Here is a 25,759-nt window from a genome sequence, read left to right on the forward strand (position 1 = left end):
TACTTTTGAGCAAGAGATTTTCTTTCATCTCTCAAGGAACCCGTTTATTGGGAAATCCAACTTCATCTAGTTATATGATGATATCTATTTAAATCAATACGTATGGTATATCCCTTTTGTCACTTAAGAGAGAGATCTTTTTCATTTTTTGTTTTTCTTGCATGATGTCAGCATTCTGATATTTGATAAATTAAATTATGCTGTTTATTTACTGCATACATGATTCGCTCATGTGGCACTTGTCACCTGATATAGCTTTGTTTCATTAAGACAATACTGATCAAATGTAGGATATGATGATGCCAGTTGTATTACATGAATCATATATATGACTATGTTATTTTTTGTTGTTTTGTTGTATTATTTATAATTAGTCTGAAGAAGGTCTGGGTAGTGACTGAAACGTTACATAACAATGTAAACCTTGTGGATCAACTGGCTGTGAATAAAACAATTCCTTTTTTAGTGTATTATATTCTATAGGGAACGGTGCTGTATTATATTCTATTGGGGGCTGTATTATATTCTATAGGGAGGTGGGCTGTATTATATTCTATGGGGGCTGTATTATGTTCTATGAGGGAGGATTACATCATACACTTTGATGGAGTTACATTATATTATATGGGGAGGTGGGCTGTATTATATTATATGGGGGGGCTACATTATATTCTATTGGGGGCTGTATTATATTATATGAGGGAGGATTGCATCTTACTCTTTGATGGGCTACATTATATTCTGTGGGGAGGTGGGCTGTATTATATTCTATGGGGGCAATATTATATTCTATTGGGGGCTGTATTATATTTATTATATTCTATGAGGGATGATTGCATCATACTCTATGAGGGCGCTACATTATACTACATGAGGGGGCTGCGTTATATTCTATGGGGGCTAGATTATATTGTATGGAGGGCTGCATTATACTCTATGAGGAGGGCTACCATGTATTCTATGGAGGGGCTACATTATACTATGTAGTATAAGAGAGCTGCATTATATTCTATGGAGTGGCTGCATTATTCTCTATGTGGGGGCTACCATATATTCTATGGAGGGGCTGCATTATACTATATGAGGGGGGCTACTGTTGTGAACTCATTTTCTGGTCTACCAGTTGTGAGTTCTCCTTCCGGGCTCCCTCTGGTGGTAACTGGAGGAAGTGAGGTTGATTTAATTAGTAGAGATCTGCCACCTGATGGTGAGGATAACGATTGGATCTCTGGAATCTCAGACTGGATTTAAGACAGCCGACGTCCTATTCTGGTGCTGTTGATTCCTTCTGGCTTTTCAGGTCTTGGTTTTCAGCTCTGTTCCAGTCATCTCAAGCTAAGTGTTTCTGCTAATGTTGTGTGCTTTAAAACATTTAATTCCCAACGCGTTTCAAAGTTAAAAACTTCTTCCTCAGGGGATGACATGTACAGACAGGTATAGACATCGCCGGTTTTATATATACACAGTTCAAAAATTGGCGCCAAAGGTCACGTGTTGCGAGGGAGACAAAAGTCAAAGTTCATCAGTGTTGCAGTGTCAAAGGTAATTAAAAGCTTATTACTTCCAACGAAATTAATTCTTTTAATATTTATGACTAATCCGTCTATTAGAGTAGTGGTCTATGCATTGGCTATTGCTCTCTTTTGACTCCGCTCTTCTGGTTCTGTTCAAGTCCTCTTCACGTACACTTTTTTTCTTTTTTCTTTTCTCCTTTTTTTCTTCTTTTTTTCTTCCTTTCTTCCTTTTCTTTTCTCTTTCCTCTCTTTTTCCTTTCTTTTCACCTGGAAATATTAAAAGAATTAATTTCGTTGGAAGTAATAAGCTTTTAATTACCTTTGACACTGCAACACTGATGAACTTTGACTTTTGTCTCCCTCGCAACATGTGACCTTTGGCGCCAATTTTTGAACTGTGTATATATAAAACCGGCGATGTCTATACCTGTCTGTACATGTCATCCCCTGAGGAAGAAGTTTTTAACTTTGAAACGCGTTGGGAATTAAATGTTTTAAAGCACACAACTTGTGAGGAGTGATGGTCTGGCAGCGCACGTTTAATCCAAAAAAAATCCTTCTTTGAATCTGATGATTTATGGCCACGGCGTGGTCATTTGGAGGTGCAGCAGGCTGACTTTGTTCCTTTATGCCTAATACTCTCCTACACAGGGTGAGTATAACTTATTGTTTTATATTCTCATTTTATCGGGTAAGACCCTATTGCGCTCTTTTCTTTCAGTTTTCACTATTTCTGCTAATGTTCACACTTGATTATGTTGGTCTATTCAGTTTTTTGTGTGGTCAGCCAGCCCCGGCTGGGGCTGTGCTGAATTTCCACTCTTATTTATCTGTATTTGCCAATTTGCTTTTTGTCCCTTATTAGATTGGCCTCGTTTTTGCTCTGTCTCAGAATATTTTAGAGTGCTGATATAGTGGGAGAAGTCTAGTGACTTCAGGGTTAATTTTGTTATCAGAAGTGTTGGACATTATTTTTGTAGGGTTTTTTGGGCAGATTACAGACAGTGTCTTTCCTTTCCTGTCCTTTCTAGTTAGTTTGGGCCCCATCGTTTGCTCAGCCTATTTTCCTGCCTGTGTTTGTGTTTTCATCTTGTTTCACCATCAATACATGTGTGGGGGCTGTCTATTCCTTTGGGGTCTGCTCTGGGGCAGTTAGTTTTCCCCTTTTCTTGCTTTAGGCTTATTTAGTCCTCCGGCTGTGATGAAGCGTCTAGATTCATCGTAGGAACGCTCCACAGCTGCTGCTAGTTTTGTGTTTAGGATCAGGGGTCTGCAATCTGCATAGTTACCAACCTCTCTGGTTTTCTGTGACTTAGCTTGTTTAGTTTTCCTCCTCAGTGACCCATTCATAACAGGCTACATTATATTTTATGGGGGTTACATTATATTGTATGGCAGGGCTGCATTATACTCTGTGGATTGGCTTCATTATACTCTGTGGGTTAGCTGCATTATACTCTGTGGGTGGCTGCATTATGCTCTATGGGGTGGCTGCATTATACTAAATGTCTGCTGCATTATACTGTATCAAGGACTATGGGGAATACATTATACTATATGAAGAACTATGGGGTGCATTATACTATGAGAAGTGAATTGTACTACCTGGATGACTATGGTGGTGCATTATACTATATGGAGAACTACGAGGAGTGTTTTATACTATATGGAGGACTGAGTGTTTTTTAATATATGGAGGGCTATGAGAATTATATTATACTATATGGAGGACTGAGTAGTGTATTATACTATATGGAGGACTGAGTGTATTTTAATATATGTAGGGCTATGTGGAGTGTATTATACAATATGGAGGACTGAGGAGTGTGTTATACTATATGGAGGACTGAGCAGTGTATTTTAATATATGGAGGACTATGAGGAGTGTATTATACTCTATGGAGGACTGAGTAGTGTATTATATTATATGGAGGACTATGGGAAGTGTATAATATATAGAGGACTGAGGAGAGTATTTTAATATTTGGAGGGACTATAGGGAGTGTATTACACTATATGAAGGACTATAGGGAGTGTATTATAGTATATGAAGGACTATAGAGAGTGTATTATACTATATGGAGGATCATGGGTAGTGTATTATACGATATGGAGGACAATGGGGAGTGTATTATACTATATGGAGGAATGTGGGCCACATTATAATATATGGAGGACTATGGGGTGGGGTGTATCTCTCTGCAGCATTCGACACTGTGGATCATCAGCTCCTCCTCACTATGCACTATGCTCCATTCCATTGGCCTCAAGGACACCGTTCTCTCCTGGTTCTCCTCCTATCTCTCCGACCGCTCCTTTACTGTTTCTTTTGCCGGTTCCTCCTCCTCTCACCTTCCCCTTACTGTTGGGGTTCCTCAAGGATCGGTTCTAGGCCCCCTCCTCTTCTCCTTGTACACTGCCCCTATTGGTCAAACAATCAGTAGATTTGGTTTCCAGTACCATCTCTATGCTGATGACACCCAATTATACGCTTCTTCTCCTGACATCACACCAGCCTTTCTAGAAAACACTGGCGATTGTCTAAACGCTGTGTCTAATATCATGTCCTCACTATATCTGAAACTGAACCTGTCAAAGACTGAACTCCTGGTGTTTCCTCCCGCTACTAATGTACCTACACCCGACATTGCCATTTCCGTGTGTGGTTCCACTATTACTCCCCAGCAACATGCCCGCTGTCTTGGGGTCATACTTGATTCCGAGCTTTCCTTTGCCCCCCACATTCGATCACTGGCTCGCTCTTGTCATCTGCACCTCAAAAACATTTCTAGAATTCGACCTTTTCTTACTTTTGACTCTGCAAAAACTCTTACTGTTTCTCTTATTCATTCTCGTCTCGACTATTGTAACTCTCTTCTAATCGGTCTCCCTCTTGCCAAACTCTCCCCTCTCCAATCTGTCTTGAATGCTGCAGCCAGGATCATATTCCTCACCAATCGTTACACCGATGCCTCTACCTTGTGCCAGTCATTACACTGGCTACCCATCCACTCCAGAATTCAGTATAAACTTATTACCCTCACCCACAAAGCCCTCCATGGCTCAGCACCACCCTACATCTCCTCCCTTGTTTCAGTATACCACCCTACCCGCGCCCTCCGTTCTGCTGATGACCTGAGGTTAGTATCCTCAATAGTCAGAACCTCCCACTCCCGTCTCCAAGACTTTACACGTGCGGCGCCAATTCTTTGGAATGCACTTCCCAGGTCAATACGATTAGTCCCCAATCCCCACAATTTTAAGCGTGTCCTGAAAACGCATTTATTCAGACTGGCCTATCGCCTCAACACATTAACCTAACCTATCCCTGTGTGGCAGAGCCAAAAGTTTTACCATAACCAGCTTCCCAGCATCATGTTCCCACATGCTTTATGCATCCATTAGCCCTCTGTGTCTGTACTGTTACACACTTAACATTATGGCTGGTCCATACAATCAGAGCAACTGTTACCACCCACCTTTCGTGTCTCCCTCTTTCCTCATAGACTGTAAGCTTGCGAGCAGGGCCCTCACTCCTCTTGGTATTTGTTATAATCTACTGTATGTGATTATTGTTATGCTGTAATGTCTATTGTCTGTACAAATCCCCTCTGAAATGTAAAGTGCTGCGGAATATGTCGGCGCTATAAAAATAAAATTTATTATTATTATTATTATTATTATTATACTAAACAAGCAAAATGCTGCATATTCATCGAGTGATTGGATTGTTTATGCCGGAACAAAAATCATTGTTCTCAGCAGCACATTGCCCGGTGTAAACTGTAGATGTGGTGCTGATAACATCATACTGTATGGGGACAGATTGATCTAATAGTGATTGTTCTGTTCCCATCATTCTTTCTCAGTTGGTGTAAAGAGGCCAGGAATCAAGTGTCGAACGACTTCAGTGTTGTCGATCACACACTTTAGTGGCCTGAACTCAGCGCACTTAAATACAACAGAAATGCTTCTGAGTGATGTGCAATATGATAGCATTTGGGGCCCTATATTAAACTTTTGCCTAGGGCCTACTTTGCCTAAAACAGGCCTTGACTCTGGGACCTTGATTTCCAAATGAAATGGAAAAATGTACTTTCATCTGAAAACACAACACCTTGGAGCACTGAGCAAACAATCCAGTTCCTTTTCTCCTTGGCCCAGGTAAGACGCTTCTGGCATTCTCTATTTGTCATGAGTGGCTTGACACAAGGAATGCGACACTTGTAGCCCATGTCCTGGATAAGTCTGTGCGTGGTGTCTCTTGAAGCAATGACTCCAGCAGCAGTCCACTCCTTGTGAATCTCCCCCAGATTTTCAAATGGCCTTTTCTTAACAATCCTTTCAAGGCTGCGGTTATTCCGGTCGCTTGTGCACCTTTTTCCTCCATGCTTTTTCCTTCCACTCAACTTTCCATTAATATGCTTGGACACAGCACTGTGAACAGCCTGCTTTTTCAGCAATGACCTTTTGTGGCTTGTCTTCCTTGTGGAGTGTGTTAATGACTGCTTTCTGGACATCTGTCAAATCAGCAGTCTTCCCCATGATTGTGGAGCCTACTGAAACAGAGTAAGGGTCCATTTTAAATGGTTAGGAAGCCTTTGCAGGTGTTTTTTGTTAATTATTCTAATTTACTGAGATAATGACTTTTGGGTTTTCATTGGCTGTAAGCCATAATCATCAACATTAATAGAAATAAATCACTCTGTTTCTAATGACTTTATGTAATATATGAGTTTCACTTTTTGTATTGAAGAACTGACATAAATGAACTTTTTGATGATATTCTAATTTTGTGAGAAGTACCTGTATATATGTTTTTTGCACGTCATTTTTCAGAGAGCAGCCAAGTCCAGCATTTTTGGCCTTGAAAACACTGCTACCCTTTTTTGCTGTGTTAATTCAAAACTCTAAAACACTGAAACCACTATAACCAAAGTCCCTACCAACTGCTATCTGCCAGGACCTGTTCTCTTCATGCAATACATTTTACAACCCTCACCCCCTCCCATGCTACAAACTCTCTCATTACTTGGCATCACAGACTTGGCCTTTGCTTGGATCTCCTTATACCTCACCAACTGCACATTTCATGTGCCCCATGGTCACAATACCTACTCACTTTTCGTGTTCCGAAAGGCTTTGTCCTGGGATCCCTTCTCTGTACCACTTACACTTTTGGCTTTGGACAGTTCATAAAATCCAACCTGATGACTTCCTCTGGCACAGATGTAACCTTTTACTCTACCCAGTCCAGGTTCAAGCTTTCCAGGAAGCATTTGATCCAGGGGCCTAACTACCACGGTTGCAGGAGTCTCCACTGCGACCGGGCTCAGGGGGATTCAGGGGCCCGGCAGGTATATCTCCCAATCATCCTGATTCTCACAGGACAGTCTCATTTTTGATCAACCCACGCCCCGTGCTGTTTTCTCCAATGTGCGCACAAGACATGTGATGAGGTCACAGCAGGGGAGGAGTCAGGGATCACATGATCAGAGGCTTCGGTGTCTACAGGACTCTGCTGTGCTGGTTGTCATGGTGCTGGATGAGGTAAAGTTTATGTGTGGGGTCAGGAGGGGTTTACAGTGTGGATGTAGCAGAGCTGTGTGTGTACAAGGTGTATGGAGTGGAGTTGTGTGTGGTACGAGGTGTACTGGTGCGGAGCCTCGTGTGTACGAGGTGTGAGGAGCCACGTGAGTACGAGGTGTACGGAGCAGAGCCACGTTTGTATGAGGTGTACGAAACGGAGCCGCATTTGTACGAGGTGTACGGAGCTGAGCTGCGTGTGTACGGAGCTGAGCTGCGTGTGTACGAGGTGTATGGAGCTGATCCGCGTGTGTATGAGGTGTACGGAGTGGAGCCGCGTGTGTACGAGGTGTACGGAGTGGAGCCGCGTGTGTACGAGGTGTACGGAGCGGAGCCGTGTGTGTACGAGGTGTACGGAGCAGAGCTGTGTGTGTACGAGATGTACGGAGCGGATCCGCGTGTGTATGAGGTGTACGGAACGGAGCCGTGTGTGTGCGAGGTGTACGGAGCGGAGCCGCGTGTGTACGAGGTGAGCAGAGCCATGTGTACAAGGTGTACGGAGTGGAGCCGTGTGTGTACGAGGTCTACGGAGCGGAGCCACGCATGTACGGAGCGGAGCCGCGCATGTGCGAGGTGTACGAAGCAGAGCCGCGCGTGTACGAGGTGTACGGAGGGAGATGTGCGTGTATTTTGGCATGGGGGGCCCCATTTGACAGTTCGCACCGGGGCCCATAACTTTGTAGTTACACCACTGATTTGATCCACATGCTGCACATCACTCAGCCACATAAAGGTGCTGTGATTGGATTACAGCACCCCCCTAATTGTGCTTTTTGAAACTTAGGAGGGTTCCTATTACCAAGGACCTCTCGTTAACTATTCCCTTATTAGAGATGTATCTCCCCTGAGGAGTCCCCCATTACAGGGTGATGAAACGCGTAGGCAGGGTTTGTACAAGGACATTTTTAGAGGGATAGGTCACAGTTGGGTACTCTCCTTGTAAGGATGGGAGATATAGGTCTTGAATTTAGTTTTACCTGTCTGACTTTATTTCCCTTTTCTCCTTTCTTCATGATGTTTTTACTGATTGAAAACTTCTAATTGTAAGATCCAAACATTTTTTAATTGAGCACTGGTTCATTTTATCACTTTAATGTCTGTATATGTCATTGTGAGGTATTGGCTAGCATATTTTAATCTTGAATATTAAAAATTATATTTTATCTATAATATCTGATCCTGATTACCCCTACGTTGATTGATTGGATTCTTGTACCCCTAATGAGCTTTGCTTATCTACTTTTGGGTGTGTGCACACGTAAGCGTTTACCGGCAAAAATGCTTAAAAGAAGCATCCCATTCATTTTAATGAATTCTGCATTTTTTGTGCATATTGATGCGAAAAAAATGCATCACGGTAAAAAAGCAACATACTCATTAATTTCACGGAAAAATCCGCATTTCTATTTTCTATGAGACTGGGGATGCTCCGGAAAAAAACGCATAAAAACCGCGCGTTTTTTATGCAAAAAAACACGCAAAAACGCACGGAAAACGCGCGTTTTCTGGGAAGGAGTCCGGTTTTCAGTCAGGAATTTTCTGCATACGTAGGTACATAGCCTTTCTCAATTTTAAGGCTATGTACCCACGTATGCAGAAAATTCCTGACTGAAAACCGCACTCCTTCCCAGAAAACTTGCGTTTTCCGTGCGTTTTTTGCGCGTCTTTATGCGTTTTTTTCCGGAGCATCCCCAGTCTCATAGAAAATAGTTAGAAATGCAGATTTTTCTGCGAAATTAATGAGCATGCTGCGTTTTTTACCACGATGCGCTTTTTTCGTGGAAAAAAGTGCATCAATATGCACAAAAAGTGCAGAATTCATTAAAATGAATGGGATGCTTCTTGTAAGCATTTTTTAAGCGTTTTTGCAAGTAAAACAACTTAAAAGACACGAAAAAAAGGCTTACGTGGGTAAACAGCCTAAAGATATTTCCAGGCTGTGGACAAATGACTGCAATCACTCTATATGACTGAATTGTGAGAATGTGCAATATGCACACTGTCACGATTCTTCCATATTCCCAGTGCAAATGGGAAGTCCGTTGCTCTTACATCCCAACTAGATTCTCCTGCTGTTCTGTACATAGACCATAAATAAAAAATATTACTAATAGTTACTATATCATGTTATTGTTTAGAAAATGTATTAATTCTTATTTAGGGATATGACTAATCCATATATACAAATTCCAGCACAGTATAGTGTGCCCAGTATTTTGCAGTAGAATGTGGGAGCCTTGGGGCCTATTTAGAAGAGCCTACAACATCCGTTAAACGACTGTCAATCAGCTACATGCAGGTCGATTGGCAGTCGTTTAAAGGGAATCTGCCAGAATGTTTTTGTAAACAACAACACACCGCTTTATAAATTACACAGTCTTCATCGATGAGCCATTTGTTAAGCTGTGTGCTATTGTTTAGTTGCAATGAAGGTTTTATCATTAGGATATTATTATTGCTAAGATTAGCTGCCTAGTGCCAAGTCGTCTGACTCTGCCCCCTCCTCTGATAATCAGCTCACTGTCAATAGACAATGTACACAGACAGCTGTAGTGTGGGCGGGGGCAGCTTTCTGAGCTCTGCTATATGCTACATCTAAAAACTGTGATTGTGTCACAACTCCTGCACCCAGTAAAGTAAGTGCTACATTGTTGGCATCAGGGTCTCTTTTCCAGCATTATTCTACTCTCAGATGAGGTAGCAAAAACCTGGTGACAAATTCCCTTTAATGGCATAAGTAGACAGGCTGACCACTCCTCCATGCGCACAGAATGATCGTAAATACAATCACAGTGTGCACAGGACATCATGTTATCAGTAGCACATGTCCTGTTTATACAGGATGATATGCTGCTAAGAATGATGGGGGGTTTTTACGCTTGCATTTCGCTCGTTTGCTGGGTAATGATTTTCAACTTAAGCGTTATGTATTAGATATTAGTTGGACAAGAGGGAGAAATTATGTATTTAGCATGGAAGCTGTTAACAGGAGCCGGTCTTTGTAGTTGGTGGTAAATTGCTGGTGGGGGATTCATCATGGGTATGGTCATAGCAATTTACATAGAACAATTTTCTTTGATCTGGCAAATTTGGGGGGTTGGATCCAGTGGTAGAATGGTTAGTCGCCACCTGTGGTGCTGTCTTGTACCCTGAGTCAGAGTTACAGTATGGAGTGAAAAGTTGGAAAGTAGAAGTATGCATGATTTTTGGTTACCTGTCAGCCAAGAACCCCCAAAATAACAAAAATGTGTAATATTGTATATTTGTGTGTTTGCTAATGAAATGAAATCCAAACTGTGTTTATTTGGCACTCAGCAATGTAGGAGAAGGAGGCATTGAGTGGATGGTGAGGATGCAAGTGACAAGCAGCTTGGGTTTAGAGATGTTTTTCTGTATCTGGGAACAGATTCTACAACGCCAAAGTCATTTGTTTTTATGTAAAATACTGGGACAAAATTGCTTTTCAGGGATGATATAAGGTCATTATACGAAGGTAAAATCTGCTGTACACCAGATAAGGGGAATACTACATTTCTTTTTCATTCATTCTGCTTATCTAGGATCTTTCCTTTCTTACATAATACTATAATCATAGATTGGTATGTCTACATTATAATATTTTTATAATAGAAAAATTAATCCCTGGATTAAAACCATCACGGTACAAATGCTGAACACATCAGTCATTAACCCATTTGTTTGCTTCTTTAGGAAAAGATTAGGCTGCAGAAGCATAAACCGCGGTTCAGCTCACTGCCTACCAATGCATTTATGAGAAGAATTATATAAGCTACGGGTAAAACTGTATGTTCCTTAGTGTAAAGGACACTTAGAGTTACACAGCCATACACCTATAGTACAAGAGAGAAATCCTAGGACATTTCTGTAACAAACTGTGCATGGATTCCAAATACTTTTGTCTCAATTGCTTCACCTCGAGTGGTAAATGGATTGGAAAACCCATTTTAAATACCCAGGTAGGGAAATAAAATTGAATAAAGGTGGTTTCGCTCTTCAGGATACTCATCTAAAGCACAAGCACATTGTGGAACACTTAATTTCCCCTATGTTGGGGTTCCAGCAGCGGATAAGCCCTTTAATTTACTGCAATTAGGAGCATGGCAGGCAAAAGGGCAACACATGAGGAAATGATGTGTCCACGGGCTCACCATGGAAGGGCATAAAACGTTCTTGTGAGTTTGTACTAAGATCTTTAACACATGAAGTGTGCATGAAGTCTAACTTCTACCATTGCTAGTAGCATACAAAAAGGCCACGTTCACACATTCGGTATTTGGTCTGTATTTTTCTTCAGTATCTGTAAGACAAAACCAGGATTGGAACAATCAGAGGGAAAGTATACTAGAAACACGTCACCACTTCTGGGTTTACATGTGAGGAATTGCCTGTTCGTTAGGGAATCCCACATGTATTTGGCTGTCTAGCAGCCGTAAATCTTGCAGCTGCATCGTCACTAACTAAATCTCAGAGCACGCCAAAATACTAGGAGGACACCCAAACATGCTCGTGAAAACCCGAGCAACGAATATACTCGTTAATCACTAATCAGGAATAAATCATTTGTGTGTCTCTATCTGGACAGCATCTACAGCAGGCTGCTTCTCTCATACACAGACACAGGAAAAACAGGAAATACAGTCACATGCTATCCCTGTGTGAGCCTCTGGGAGTTTTTTCTTTGTTCTAACTTTATGAACAGCATACAAATTTGGCAACTAAACACTCATAGACAGGAATGGAGTTGTTGCACCAAACATATTCCAACAGTTTAAGACCAACACAATTACTAATATATAATGTTCAGCATAAATCAGTACAACCCCTTTGAAAAATAAGATTTTAAACCCTATATAACTGAACTCTAAATTTTGACACTAGGTTTCATAGAACATTTTTACCCCATAACCTGAAATAAGGCTAATAATATAAATTTTGTTACAAAACATCAGTTTTACTCAAATTAGCTGATAAAATATCAATATACCCCATATGAAAAACAATCACATCTAGTATTTTCTATGAACTCCATTAATTTTAAGCACAGCACCAAGTCTTTTAGGTATGGGATGAACAAGTTGATGACATATTACATCATCTGTCTTTTTTCAGCCTAGATGCTGGATGGAGAGTGATACTCAACTTGTCTCTTTAAACTCTCATAGGTGTTTGATTGGGTTCAAATCAGTAGACATTCTTAGCCACTGGATCATTTTCACCCTGTTCTTCTGAAATGCAACAGTTGCCTTACATATGTGTTTTGGATCATTGTCATGTTGGAAAGTGCACTTCTACCAAGGGAAGGGAGTGATGGTATCATCTTCCCTAGCACAAAGAGCACTCATGCAGCCCCACATTAAGACACTGCCAATACCATGTTTCCCTGTAGGGGCCATGCATTTTTTTGTACTCCTCACTAGAGTTGAGCGACTTTTGGTTTTTTAGGGTCGCGTTTCGCTTCGTGAAACCCGACTTTTCCAAAAGTCGGGTCGAGCAAGATCGTCCGATTATAGGGAAAAGTCGGGGTCGTCCCGAAACACGAAACCCAATGTAAGTCAATGGGGAATAAAAGTCGGCAGTGAGAGGAGGACAGGAAACACACCTACAGTGCCCATTTGAATGCCAAAAGCATCAATTCTTCTTTCTTAAGCTTGTCAACCTTAATTAACTTCATAATACAAGTTACGCACTGAAAAATGGGGGTTATTTGGCTACAAACTGTGGGGGGGAGGGCTGGCTCCAGGTTTTCATGTGCCCTGGGCGAAAGAGCGCCCCTTTAACACATACCACAACTCATCATGCTCCGATACGGCAGAGAAATAGCGGTATAGTACAATGAAAAATACCTCACTTTTTACATCTCATGACGAGGCCCATCTATTTCTCCATACAGAATCATTGGTCCCATATAATGTTTGAAACAGTATATGATGAGCTCCACATAATGCTACAGTATATGTTGGTCCCCATGTATGAAGCTCCACTGTCTTATGGGCCCAAATAATGCTCCAAACATAATGGGCCCCATTTCTAATGCTCTAGTGTATAATGGGCCCTGTAAATGCTGCTCCAGTGTCTGATGTCCACCTTTGGAATGTTCCAGTGTATGGTGGGCCCCATCTATCATTCTCCAGAGTATAGTGCTCCCCAAAAATTGCTGTCCCAACATTGAAAACAATCAAATAAGTCTCCTCGCTAGGGAATCCCTGTACTTGTCTGGACAGGTGCTGTAGCTTGCTTAACAGCTCGCCAGCCGTTCTCACGCCCAGTATGGATTACACGTGATTGCACAAAGGTGAGAAAGGGTACCGTATCCCCGGATAACATGTATGGATAGAGTACACATTCAAAATATATGTCTCAGGAGGCAGGCTCAGATGGTGTTAGGCCCAGTATGGATTGCACGTGATTGCACAAAGGTTAGAAAGGGTACCGTATCCCCGGATAACATGTATGGATAGCGTACACATTCAAAATATATGTCTCAGGAGGCAGGCTCAGACGGTGTTAGGCCCAGTATGGATTGCACGTGATTGCACATAGGTTAGAAAGGGTACCGTATCCCCGGATAACATGTATGGATAGCGTACACATTCAAAATATATGTCTATACAGCATGAGGCAGGCTCAGACGGTGTTAGGCCCAGTATGGATTGCACGTGATTGCACAAAGGTTAGAAAGGGTACCGTATCCCCGGATAACATGTATGGATAGAGTACACATTCAAAATATATGTCTATACAGCATGAGGCAGGCTCAGACGGTGTTAGGCCCAGTATGGATTGCACGTGATTGCACAAAGGTTAGAAAGGGTACCGTATCCCTGGATAACATGTATGGATAGCGTACACATTCAAAATATGTCTATACAGCATGAGGCAGGCTCAGATGGTGTTAGGCCCAGTATGGATTGCACGTGATTGCACAAAGGTTAGAAAGGGTACCGTATCCCTGGATAACATGTATGGATAGCGTACACATTCAAAATATGTCTCAGGAGGCAGGCTCAGACGGTGTTAGGCCCAGTATGGATTGCACGTGATTGCACAAAGGTTAGAAAGGGTACCGTATCCCCGGATAACATGTATGGATAGCGTACACATTCAAAATATATGTCTATACAGCATGAGGCAGGCTCAGACGGTGTTAGGCCCAGTATGGATTGCACGTGATTGCACAAAGGTTAGAAAGGGTACCGTATCCCTGGATAACATGTATGGATAGCGTACACATTCAAAATATATGTCTATACAGCATGAGGCAGGCTCAGACGGTGTTAGGCCCAGTATGGATTGCACGTGATTGCACAAAGGTTAGAAAGGGTACCGTATCCCTGGATAACATGTATGGATAGCGTACACATTCAAAATATATGTCTCAGGAGGCAGGCTCAGACGGTGTTAGGCCCAGTATGGATCGCACGTGATTGCACAAAGGTTAGAAAGGGTACCGTATCCCTGGATAACAAGTATGGATAGCGTACACATTCAAAATATATGTCTCAGGAGGCAGGCTCAGACGGTGTTAGGCCCAGTATGGATTGCACGTGATTGCACAAAGGTTAGAAAGGGTACCGTATCCCTGGATAACATGTATGGATAGCGTACACATTCAAAATATATGTCTCAGGAGGCAGGCTCAGACGGTGTTAGGCCCAGTATGGATTGCACGTGATTGCACAAAGGTTAGAAAGGGTACCGTATCCCTGGATAACATGTATGGATAGCGTACACATTCAAAATATATGTCTATACAGCATGAGGCAGGCTCAGACGGTGTTAGGCCCAGTATGGATTGCACGTGATTGCACAAAGGTTAGAAAGGGTACCGTATCCCTGGATAACATGTATGGATAGCGTACACATTCAAAATATATGTCTATACAGCATGAGGCAGGCTCAGACGGTGTTAGGCCCAGTATGGATTGCACGTGATTGCACAAAGGTTAGAAAGGGTACCGTATCCCTGGATAACATGTATGGATAGGGTACACATTCAAAATATATGTCTCAGGAGGCAGGCTCAGACGGTGTCAGGCACAGTATGGATTTGACAGCCCAGATTACACAGCGGAGGAGCAGGGAGAGGTAAAGATTGCAAATGCTGGGGCCCTGCCCAAGCAAGGGGGGCCCACTCGTGGGCGTCGGTACTGGCACTGAGCCCCTCATAGTACAGCGGTGTCTCTGACGGCGGGTGTGCACCACCACCGTCAGAGACACTTGATTGCACTATGAGGGACCCTGTGCCAGTGCCCGCGCCCAAGAGTCGGCCTACCCACCTGTCCAGGGCAACGGCACTCGCACGGTGTCGTGCGGTAGGTGGTGACCCCGGCCATGGGGGGGGAGGCAGCACAGTTAGGGAGTTTTAGAAAGTGGCATATGTTGATGTTGGACATTCAGCTGATGCAAAAGGCGAAATAGGTGAAGTACCAGGAAGAGGTGGACCAAAGCAAGCCATTTTTCTGTCACCCTATGTGTCATCAGGGGAAGGTGGGACAAAATCCTTGGAAACCCATGCGTGGTTCATTTTAATGAAGGTTAGATCATCCACATTTTGGGTTGACAGACGGGTCCTTTTTTCTGTCAGGATTGATCCAGCTGCACTGAAGACTCTTTCCGATAGCACACTTGCAGCTGGGCAAGCGAGCTCCTGTAAGGCATATTGTGCCAATTCAGGCCAGGTGTCCAGTTTAGCGGCCCAATAGTCAAAGGGGAATGACCTGTGTGGGAGAACATCGATATGGGAGGAAAAGTAGTTTGTTACCATAGTTGACAACTGCTGTCTCCTGTCACTTTCCATCGATGCAGTATTACCAGTTGTGTGAGCGGTATTTGAAAAATCAGTCCACAACATTGTCATGAAACCCCTGTCTCCAACGCCACTTCTGCTGTGTGCACCACGAACACCTCTGCCAAGCTGCCCCCGGCCCGTACGGCTCGTGTGAGAACCATCACCGCTGCTGTCTGCTGGGAATGCCTCAAGCAACCGATTTACCAGAGTTGCTTGTTTATTAGCCAATATTAGGTCAAGGTTCTCCTGTGGCATGATGTTTTGTAATTTGCCTTTATAGCGTGGATCCAGGATGCTGGCCAACCAGTAGTCGTTATCGTTCATCATTTTGGCAATGCGGGGGTCCCTTTTTAGGATCTGCAAGGCATAATCTGACATGTGGGCCAATGTTCCCGGTGTCAATGATGCACTGCGAGTGCTGGGTGGAGGAGCACTTTCTGGCAAATCCACATCCCTCCAGTCACGCACAAACCCTGTACCAGACCTTGCCACGCCAACATTTTCACTTGCCCCACGAGATGCATCCTCCTCCCCTAAGTAATCATCCCCATCATCCTCCTCCTCCTCCTCTTCTTCCTCCACCTCGTCCAGGAGAGGTCCCTGAGCAGACAATGGCTGAATGTCATCAAGGATTCCCTCCTCCTCTTCCTCCTCATCAACATTGGCTGCAGACGCCTGCTCCTTAAGGTGCGTCAAAGTTTGCATGAGCAGACGCATAAGTGGGATGCTCATGCTTAGGATGGCGTCGTCTGCGCTTACCAGCCGTGTGCATTCCTCAAAACAGTGAAGGACTTTACAAAGGTCTTTCAGCTTCGACCACTGCACACCTGTCAACTCCATGTCTGCTCTCAAAGTGCCTGGCCGTGTATCCTCCCACAAATGCATTATGGCCTGCCTCTGCTCGCACAGCCGCTCCACCATGTGCAGGGTGGAGTTCCACCTTGTTGCAATGTCGATAATGAGGCGGTGGTTGGGAAGGTGGAGCAATCGCTGCAGCTTCTGCATACGAACGGAGTGTACAGGCGACCGGCGGATGTGCGCGCACAGTCTTCGCACCTTCTGGAGCAGGGCTGTTAACTCCGGATAATTTTTGAGGAAGCACTGCACCACCAGGTTCAAGGTGTGAGCCAAGCAAGGTATGTGGCTGAGTTTTGAAAGGGCTATGGCTGCCACAAAATTACGGCCGTTATCACTAACTACCTTGCCTGCCTCAAGATGTACACTGCCCAGCCACGACTCAGTTTGTTGCTTCAAGTACTCGGCCAGCACCTCGGCGGTGTGTCTGTCGCCCAAACACATCATCTGCAACACAGCCTGCTGACGCTTTCCACTAGCTGCTCGATAGGGGGACACATCGTGTGCAACAGTGGCAGCTGCAGATGGAGTGCTCGTACGACTGCGCTCTGTGGATGAGCTTTCGCTTCTGGAGGATGTGGAGGAGGAGGAGGGTCGAACGCCTACAGCCAACTGTTTCCTATACCGTGGGCTAGGCAGCACTGTCCCACCACCGCTGTCCCCTGTGGACCCTGCATCCACCACATTAACCCAGTGCGCAGTGATGGACACGTAACGGCCCTGGCCATGCCGACTGGACCATGCATCAGTTGTGAGGTGCACCTTTCCGCTCACTGACTGCTTGAGTGCATGGACAATGCGGTCTTTCACATGATGGTGGAGGGCTGGGATGGCTTTGCGAGAGAAGAAGTGGCGACTGGGTAGGTCATAGCGTGGTACTGCATCGGCCATGAGTTCGCGGAAAGCTGTGCTTTCCACCAACCGAAAGGGCATCATCTCAAACGAGATTAGTTTGGCAATGTGGGCGTTCAAACCCAGTGTACGCGGATGAGAGACTGAGTACTTTCTTGACCTACTCATAGTGTCTGGGAGGGTGAGCTGGACTTGAGAGCTGCATATGGTGGAAGTAGCGGTGGACAGGGCGGACTGAGAGAGGGTTGGTGATGGAGTTGGTGTTCTTTCTGATGGCCTAGAATCAGTCTTTCATTGATATAACAGTGGGATTCCCTGACTGCTGTGGCCTTGCAACGACACCTCAACATTTGCTGCTGTGCTAACCGGTGGGCTTACAGTGGGAGAAACAATGTAGCATTGCTGACTACCTTCGTTGTGATCAGTTGCACATGTGGCACTTGAGGTTTGGTGTTGTGTCCACGCTTGCAAGTGCATGCTGGTTAAATGTCTAAGCATGCAACTGGTATTCAAATTTTTCAGCTTTTTCCCTCGGCTAAAGGTCTTTGCGCACTTCTTACAGATAACCTTGGCCTGATCATGAGGATTTTGTTCAAAAAAGTGCCACACTGCACTCTTCCTACTTTGGCAGACATTTTGCGGCCTAGCACGCTGTGATCTTTTGACCCTCTGGACAAGCTGTCCAGCAACTCTTTTGATGTTTGGAACCTGTCTTTGGAGTGCTCCGGGCCTGCCAGATAACAGCTGTTGCGATGTCGATGTCTGCTGTGGATGCTCCTCATCTGAGCTATTGGAAGCAGCACCCTCTTCCCCCAATGGATGCCAATCTGGGTCAACAACTGGGTCATCCATCACCTCCTCTTCTATGTCATGTGCACCTTCCTCTGTGTCACAGTGTATGGTGGTATAGTGTGCGGGAAGGGGCACCTGAGTCTCATCAGGGTCAGAATCTGGCTCTGTACACTGCGAGGACAATGTAGTGCTCTGAGTGAATGTACCAGCAGAATCATCCATCAGCGGCTGTGCATCAGTGCACTCCATGTCAGATTCATCTTGGCCTGGGTAATTCACCATTTCACTTGATAATCCAGGCATGGTATGTGAAAACAGCTCCATGGAGTAATCAGTAGTATGGCCTGCGTCATCCTTCAATCTTGGTTGGGGTGAAGGACACAAGGAAAGGTGTGGTTCATGAACATGAGCCTCCAATGACGACTCAGTGCTTTTACTTTTTACAACTGAAGAAGAGGAGGCGATAGAGCTGGAGGCTGAGTCAGCAATGTAAGACAAAACTTTTTCCTGATGCTCTGGCTTTAAAAGCGGTTTGCCAACTCCTAGAAAACTAAGCATTCGAGGCCTTATGTAGCCAGACGATGACGCAGGCTCAACACCTCCTGCATTCGGTCCTATTTTGCTCTTGCCACTACCATCAGATCCACCACCAACACCATCATTACCAGCTGCCAACCCCCGCCCAATTCCACGGCCTCTTCCACCAGCCTTCCTCATTTTTGGTAGAAATGTAGACAAAATCCAACAAACTATATAGTATGTAAAACAAGGTGTCTATAGGACAGGGGAGATTTTGAATTTCTGCACACACTTTTGGACACTGGACACTTTTGGATTGTGTGAGGCCCACTGATATCTGAGCGCTATGTGACAGGCTCGATGGCACAGCTGTGACCTAAGTGACTAGAGAATAAGTGAGATTTTGAATCTCTGCACACACTTTTGGACACTGGACACTTTTGGATTGTGTGAGGCCCACTGATATCTGAGCGCTATGTGACAGGCTCGATGGCACAGCTGTGACCTAAGTGACTAGAGAATAAGTGAGATTTTGAATCTCTGCACACACTTTTGGACACTGGACACTTTTGGATTGTGTGAGGCCCAATGAATATCTGAGCGCTATGTGACAAGCTCGATGGCACAGCTGTGACCTAAGTGACTAGAGGATAAGTGAGAGTTTGAATCTCTGCACACACTTTTGGACACTGGACACTTTTGGATTGTGTGAGGCCCAATGAATATCTGAGCGCTATGTGACAAGCTCGATGGCACAGCTGTGACCTAAGTGACTAGAGGATAAGTGAGAGTTTGAATCTCTGCACACACTTTTGGACACTGGACACTTTTGGATTGTGTGAGGCCCAATGAATATCTGAGCGCTATGTGACAAGCTCGATGGCACAGCTGTGACCTAAGTGACTAGAGGATAAGTGAGAGTTTGAATCTCTGCACACACTTTTGGACACTGGACACTTTTGGATTGTGTGAGGCCCAATGAATATCTGAGCACTATGTGACAAGCTCGATGGCACAGCTGTGACCTAAGTGACTAGAGGATAAGTGAGAGTTTGAATCTCTGCACACACTTTTGGACACTGGACACTTTTGGATTGTGTGAGGCCCAATGAATATCTGAGCGCTATGTGACAAGCTCGATAGCACAGCTGTGACCTAAGTGACTAGAGAATAAGTGAGATTTTGAATCTCTGCACACACTTTTGGACACTGGACACTTTTGGATTGTGTGAGGCCCAATGAATATCTGAGCGCTATGTGACAGGCTCGATGGCACAGCTGTGACCTAAGTGACTAGAGAATAAGTGAGATTTTGAATCTCTGCACACACTTTTGGACACTGGACACTTTTGGATTGTGTGAGGCCCAATGAATATCTGAGCGCTATGTGACAAGCTCGATGGCACAGCTGTGACCTAAGTGACTAGAGGATAAGTGAGAGTTTGAATCTCTGCACACACTTTTGGAGACTTTACACTTTTGGATTGTGTGAGGCCCAATGAATATCTGAGCGCTATGTGACAAGCTCGATGGCACAGCTGTGACCTAAGTGACTAGAGGATAAGGGAGATTGGATTGCTTTTAAAAAAGCAGATTGCGGAGCAGTGGGTAAACAGCAATGCCAGCCTGTCAGGAAGCTTTAAAAGGCAGCCCAACAACCAACACCACTGATACACCACTATATAGCCTCCCCTTGCACTGCACACAGTGATTGGTGTGTTGTGCAGGCCAAATTGCTATCAGCAGCAGAAGCAGTTTTTTTTTCTTCTCAGCAGGACAAAAAAAAAAAATTGGGATTGCTTTTAAAAAAGCAGTTTGAGGCCCAATGAATATCTGAGCGCTATGTGACAGGCTCGATGGCACAGCTGTGACCAAAGTGACTAGAGGATAAAGGAGATTGGATTGCTTTTAAAAAAGCAGTTTGCGGAGCAGTGGGTAAACAGCAATGCCAGCCTGTCAGGAAGCCTTAGAAGGCAGCCCAACAACCAACACCACTGATACACCACTACATAGCCTCCCCTTGCACTGCACACACAGTGACTGGTGTGTTGTGCAGGCCAAATCGCTAGCAGCAGAAGCAGTTTTTTGGTCTTCTTCCCTGCCTAACGCTCTCCCTACAGAATCAGCAGCAACCTCTCCCTATACTGAGATCGGCAGAAGTAAGATGGCGGTCGGCGTGCACGCCCTTTTATACCCCCTGTGACGCCCACCAAAGCAAGCCAATCACTTGCATGCCCTTCTGAAAGATGGTGGTGACCCGTGCCTATGTCATCACGTTGCCCACAGTGTCCGTGGATCCTGATTGGCTGAAAAAGAGCGCAAAACAAACTTTTGAAACGCGACTTTGGCGCGTAAGTCGCCGACCTCGTGGCCGACCTCATCCTAGGGTTGGGTTTCGTTTCATGAAACCCGACTTTGCCAAAAGTCGGCGACTTTTGAATTTTTTCGACCCGTTTCGCTCAACTCTACTCCTCACCTTTGCAATGCCATACAATTTTAAAGCCATCAGTTCTGAAAACATTTGTATCTGTCTCATCACACCAGAATATAGAGTCCAAGTAGTTTTAATATTTCTCAGCATGGTCCCTAACAAATTCTAGATGGGCTTTTTTGTGCATGGGCTTCAGGAGAGTTTTACTTCATGGGTGGAAAAATATTAAGATTTGAGAGAACTCAGTGATTAATACCTTTTAATGGCTAACTGAAAAGATGGTAACATATTGCAAGCTCTAAAGACTACTCAGGTCTTTTCATCAGGCATAGAATAACACAAAATCTGAAGAGTCTCATACTTACATACAATGGGACACAGAAATAATGCAATAGATAAGCCAAGTGACGTGAAGCAGAACTATCATTATAGAATAGGGATAAACAGTTGTGGCCATAATTGGACTACTTCATAGATAAGGAGTGTGGAAGTTTTATTGTCCTGTGATTGAAGTCTGGTCTATGATTGTGATGCCCCCAATTGGCTTGAAGAGCACATTTCTTAGTTGATGTAGAAAGACATAAATCCATGTGACACATTCATTCATTCCACATGTAAAGCGCCATGGAATAAATGGCACAATAATAATAATAATAATAATTCCTGCTTTGAGTGTTTCAAACGTTGTCATAAGTTTGTATTACCAGACCCATCTGTCTCTTTGGATGTGAAGTTACCTTTCAATACCAGCAATTTCATGTCCAGGATGCTGTGATCAGGGCTACAAAAATGTTAGGCCACAGGTTGAGCTATTCTTTTTTCTTTTATTGTGTGGCAATGAGAATTCATCCTTGTTCTAAGTTTTTGCCCTGTCGCCCCCACATACAGACCCCAACCCGGTCATTTGGTATATGCAGTATAATTAAGTACACTACTACACTACACTAGATGTGATGCAGCTGAAAGTACCTGGGATCTTGTAGTCCTGATGTCAGTTGGGGATCTTTATTTTGTCCGTGGTCACTATCAATGGACAGGTTTGACCTTTTTTCTGTTTGCAAAGATAGGTTCCTGTAGCTGTTGGAGAGAACAGGGAGCTTCTGACAATGATGCTTCTTAAATTTGGGGGCTGCTTAAGACACAGAAGTATAGGGTCTGGAAATATGGATTGTAATCGGGCATCTTTTTGTAGTAAAGGTTGTAATTTCCGTGCAGCTCCCCTTAGCACTTCCAGATTTGGGTTGTAGGTGACCACTAGAGGCACCCGGTTGCTTTCTTCTTTAGCTTTGTAATGTAGGAGGTGATTCCTTGATATTCTGGTGGCTCTTGCAATCTGGTTTTCAATTATTCTTGGATGATAGCCCCGATTCAAAAAGGTCTTTCTGAGGCTACCAAGGTGTTTGTCTCTAATCTCTATCCATAGGGATGGAACATATCTTTTTGAATCAGGGCAGTTCCATCTGTTTTTTATTTTTATAACTTTTGCTACAATATTATGACTGAGAAATAAAGCTTTGCTGATCTTCTGTAGTCTTCAATTTTCTAGTGTAAAAACAATTATTTTCTTTTTCAGGTCATGTGACATTTCTCTTCCATATGGTGCTATTGTTTACAAGATGAAATGGGAAGAGGTTTTCTTTGGTAAGTAACTCTCTTTTATAGTCAACTCTCCACTGGACACCTGTTCAATTAATAATTAGACTTACCTGTAATTGAATTATTGTTAATTAGAATTGTATAGTCTAAACCTTAGCTTGGCTCCTAAGACTTTTATTAGGGTTTACTCATTTTTGCAACATAGTCTTAAATTAAATTAATTTCTTAGGAAAATTTATTTTTTGAGATTGCAAAATAACAAATCTTGTTTGCAATCAATGGCCCACATTTATGAAAGTATTTTGTAGCATGAAAAGTTGAGTGAAACGGGTCGGTCAAATTCAAAAATAGCCGACTTTAGCTAAAGTCGGGTTTCGCCGATCAAAACCTGACCATAACGTGAGGTCGGCCATGAGGTCGCCGATCAGAGCGCCAAAGTCCCGTTTCAAATAATGCTTCCAGCGCCTTTTCTCAGCCAATGAAGGTGGACGCACACTGTGGGAAGCGCAATGACATGGGCAGCAGCCACCACCATCTTAGAGAAGGGCATTGAAGTGATTGGCTGGCTTTGTTTGGCGCCACAGTGGATATAAAAGGCTGTGACCGCCGACCGCCATCTTACTTCTGCCGATTTTAGAATAGGGAAAGGTGCTGCTGCTGATTCTGATCAGGGAGAGCGTTAGGCAGGGAAGAAGAAAAAAAACTGCTTCTGCTGATAGCGCTTTTCGCTGTACAGTTAGTTAGTTAGTGTGCAGTGAAAGGGGAGGATTTTTGTTGTGTGCAGCAGTGCTGGTGGTGATTAGGCTGCCTTTTAAGGCTACCTGCTAGCTGCATTGCTGTGTGCACACTGCTGTTCAAACTGCTTTTTTGAAAGCACTCCAACTTTTATTATTTTTTCCTGGTGAGTTACTGAGCGTTCATTTTTTCACACACCGTATAGCGGTGTACGCTCCTTGCACACTACCGTGTACCGGCTGATATCACGGATAAATAGAAGCTATCTGGGTGTGACTCTGGAAGAAAAAGCCAAGGAGTTTTTCCATTTTTTCAGACCTACACCTTAGAGTGCTGTCCGCTTGTCACACTCACGCCTTGGCTGAAGGGCGTGAGCCGGGGGGTTGTGGCCCCACTGTGCCACAAACCAGACTACCCTGGTAGGGGCGTGACTATGACAGCTACCTCGGTCTTCACTGGAGCCTCTGATGGTGAGGTCAGGCTTGTGCGGCAGATAGCTGTCGGGTGCTACTCCAGGGTGGTGTCTGGCTGTGACTGCTGGTCCCACTCAGGGACAAGTCACTTGGACAGAAAGCTATAGACAGGCAGGCAGACACGACAGGCATGGCTGAGACACTGAGCAAGCAGGCGTGGCTTGGAGACACTGGGCAAGCAGGCGTGGCTTGGAGACACTGGGCAAGCAGGAACGGCTTGGAGACACAGGGCAAGCAGGCACGGCTTGGATACACTGGGCAGGCGGGCACGGCTTGGAGACACAGGGCAGGCGGGCACGGCTTGGAGACACAGGGCAGGCGGGCACGGCTTGGAGACACAGGACAGGCGGGCACGGCTTGAGACACAGGACAGGCAGGCACAGCTTGAGACACAGGACAGGCAGGCATGGCTTGAGACACAGGACAGGCGGGCACAGCTTGAGAAACAGGGCAAGCAGGAGTGGTATATGAGGGAACAGGTTTGGACCTGTTCACACAGGAGGTGCAGGTATGGATATTGGCAGGAAGGAGTGGAATATGAAGGAACAGGTTTGGACCTGTTCACACAGGAGGTGCAGGTATGAATACAGACAGGAAGGAGTGGAATATGAAGGAACAGGTTTGGACCTGTTCACACAGGAGGTGCAGGTATGGATACAGGCAGGAAGGAGTGGAATAGGCGGAGCCCCAGGAGTGCAGAGTAGAGCTGAACCACAAGGTCTGTGGAGAAGCTGCAGCAAGAAGTTCTGCAGCAGTAGAGAAGGCAGAGCTGCAAGGGTGCAGACGCACAGACAGAGCTGCAAGGGTGCAGATGCACAGACAGAGCTGCAAGGGTGCAGATGCACAGACAGAGCTGCAAGGGTGCAGATGCACAGACGGAGCTGCAAGGGTGCAGATGCACAGACGGAGCTGCAAGGGTGCAGATGCACAGACGGAGCTGCAAGGGTGCAGATGCACAGACCGAGCTGCAAGGGTGCAGATGCACAGACCGAGCTGCAAGGGTGCAGATGCACAGACCGAGCTGCAAGGGTGCAGATGCACAGACCGAGCTGCAAGGGTGCAGATGCACAGACCGAGCTGCAAGGGTGCAGATGCACAGACAGGGAGGACACAAGGAAAGACACAGCAGGGAAGGAAGCCACAGACAAGGAGAAAGGGAGACAAAGGTAGGACAGAGTACAGACAAGGTACTGGAACCAAGACTCAAGGGTCAGGATATTCAGCCTCCTGGCAGGCAGACAAGGTACAAAGCAAGACAAGAAGTATTCCTCCAGAGAAGGAGGAGATACACAGGACAGGGCCTGGCTTCATCAGCAGCAAGATACTAACTGAGATTAGACATTGCACAGGAAAGGGTTAAATAGTCCAGGGCTCTAGGTAATTGGTCAGGGACCCATTAGAACCAGAGAGTTCAGGCGCCGCCCCCTATACACACAGTCAGGAAACATGGAGAGCAAGCAAGAAAGCAAGAGGCATAGCGCATGGAGCTCAGGGCTGGCAACAGACAGAATTCACAGCATGGCTTGAAGCAGAAAGTAAGTTGGTGTGCGGGGGATGGGAGGCCATGCAGTGATGCCAGCAGGGTTGTTACACCACT

At 44.7% G+C, this 25,759-nt stretch overlaps 1 long non-coding RNA gene across 1 annotated transcript in view; it reads right to left on the bottom strand.

Annotated features, from left to right (window-relative positions):
* Positions 1–10,702: 10,702 nt before the first annotated feature.
* Positions 10,703–25,759, bottom strand: part of LOC141100013 (uncharacterized) — a 75,785-nt gene continuing 60,728 nt past the window's right edge. The window contains exon 3 of the long non-coding RNA XR_012234572.1: positions 10,703–11,418. This is a non-coding gene — a long non-coding RNA (uncharacterized lncRNA). The remainder of the gene's footprint in view (positions 11,419–25,759) is intronic.

This window comes from Dendrobates tinctorius, unplaced genomic scaffold (genome assembly GCF_039654945.1).
Source record: "Dendrobates tinctorius isolate UK_male_01 unplaced genomic scaffold, ASM3965494v1 ptg000011l, whole genome shotgun sequence".
Classification (NCBI taxonomy): domain Eukaryota; kingdom Metazoa; phylum Chordata; class Amphibia; order Anura; family Dendrobatidae; genus Dendrobates; species Dendrobates tinctorius.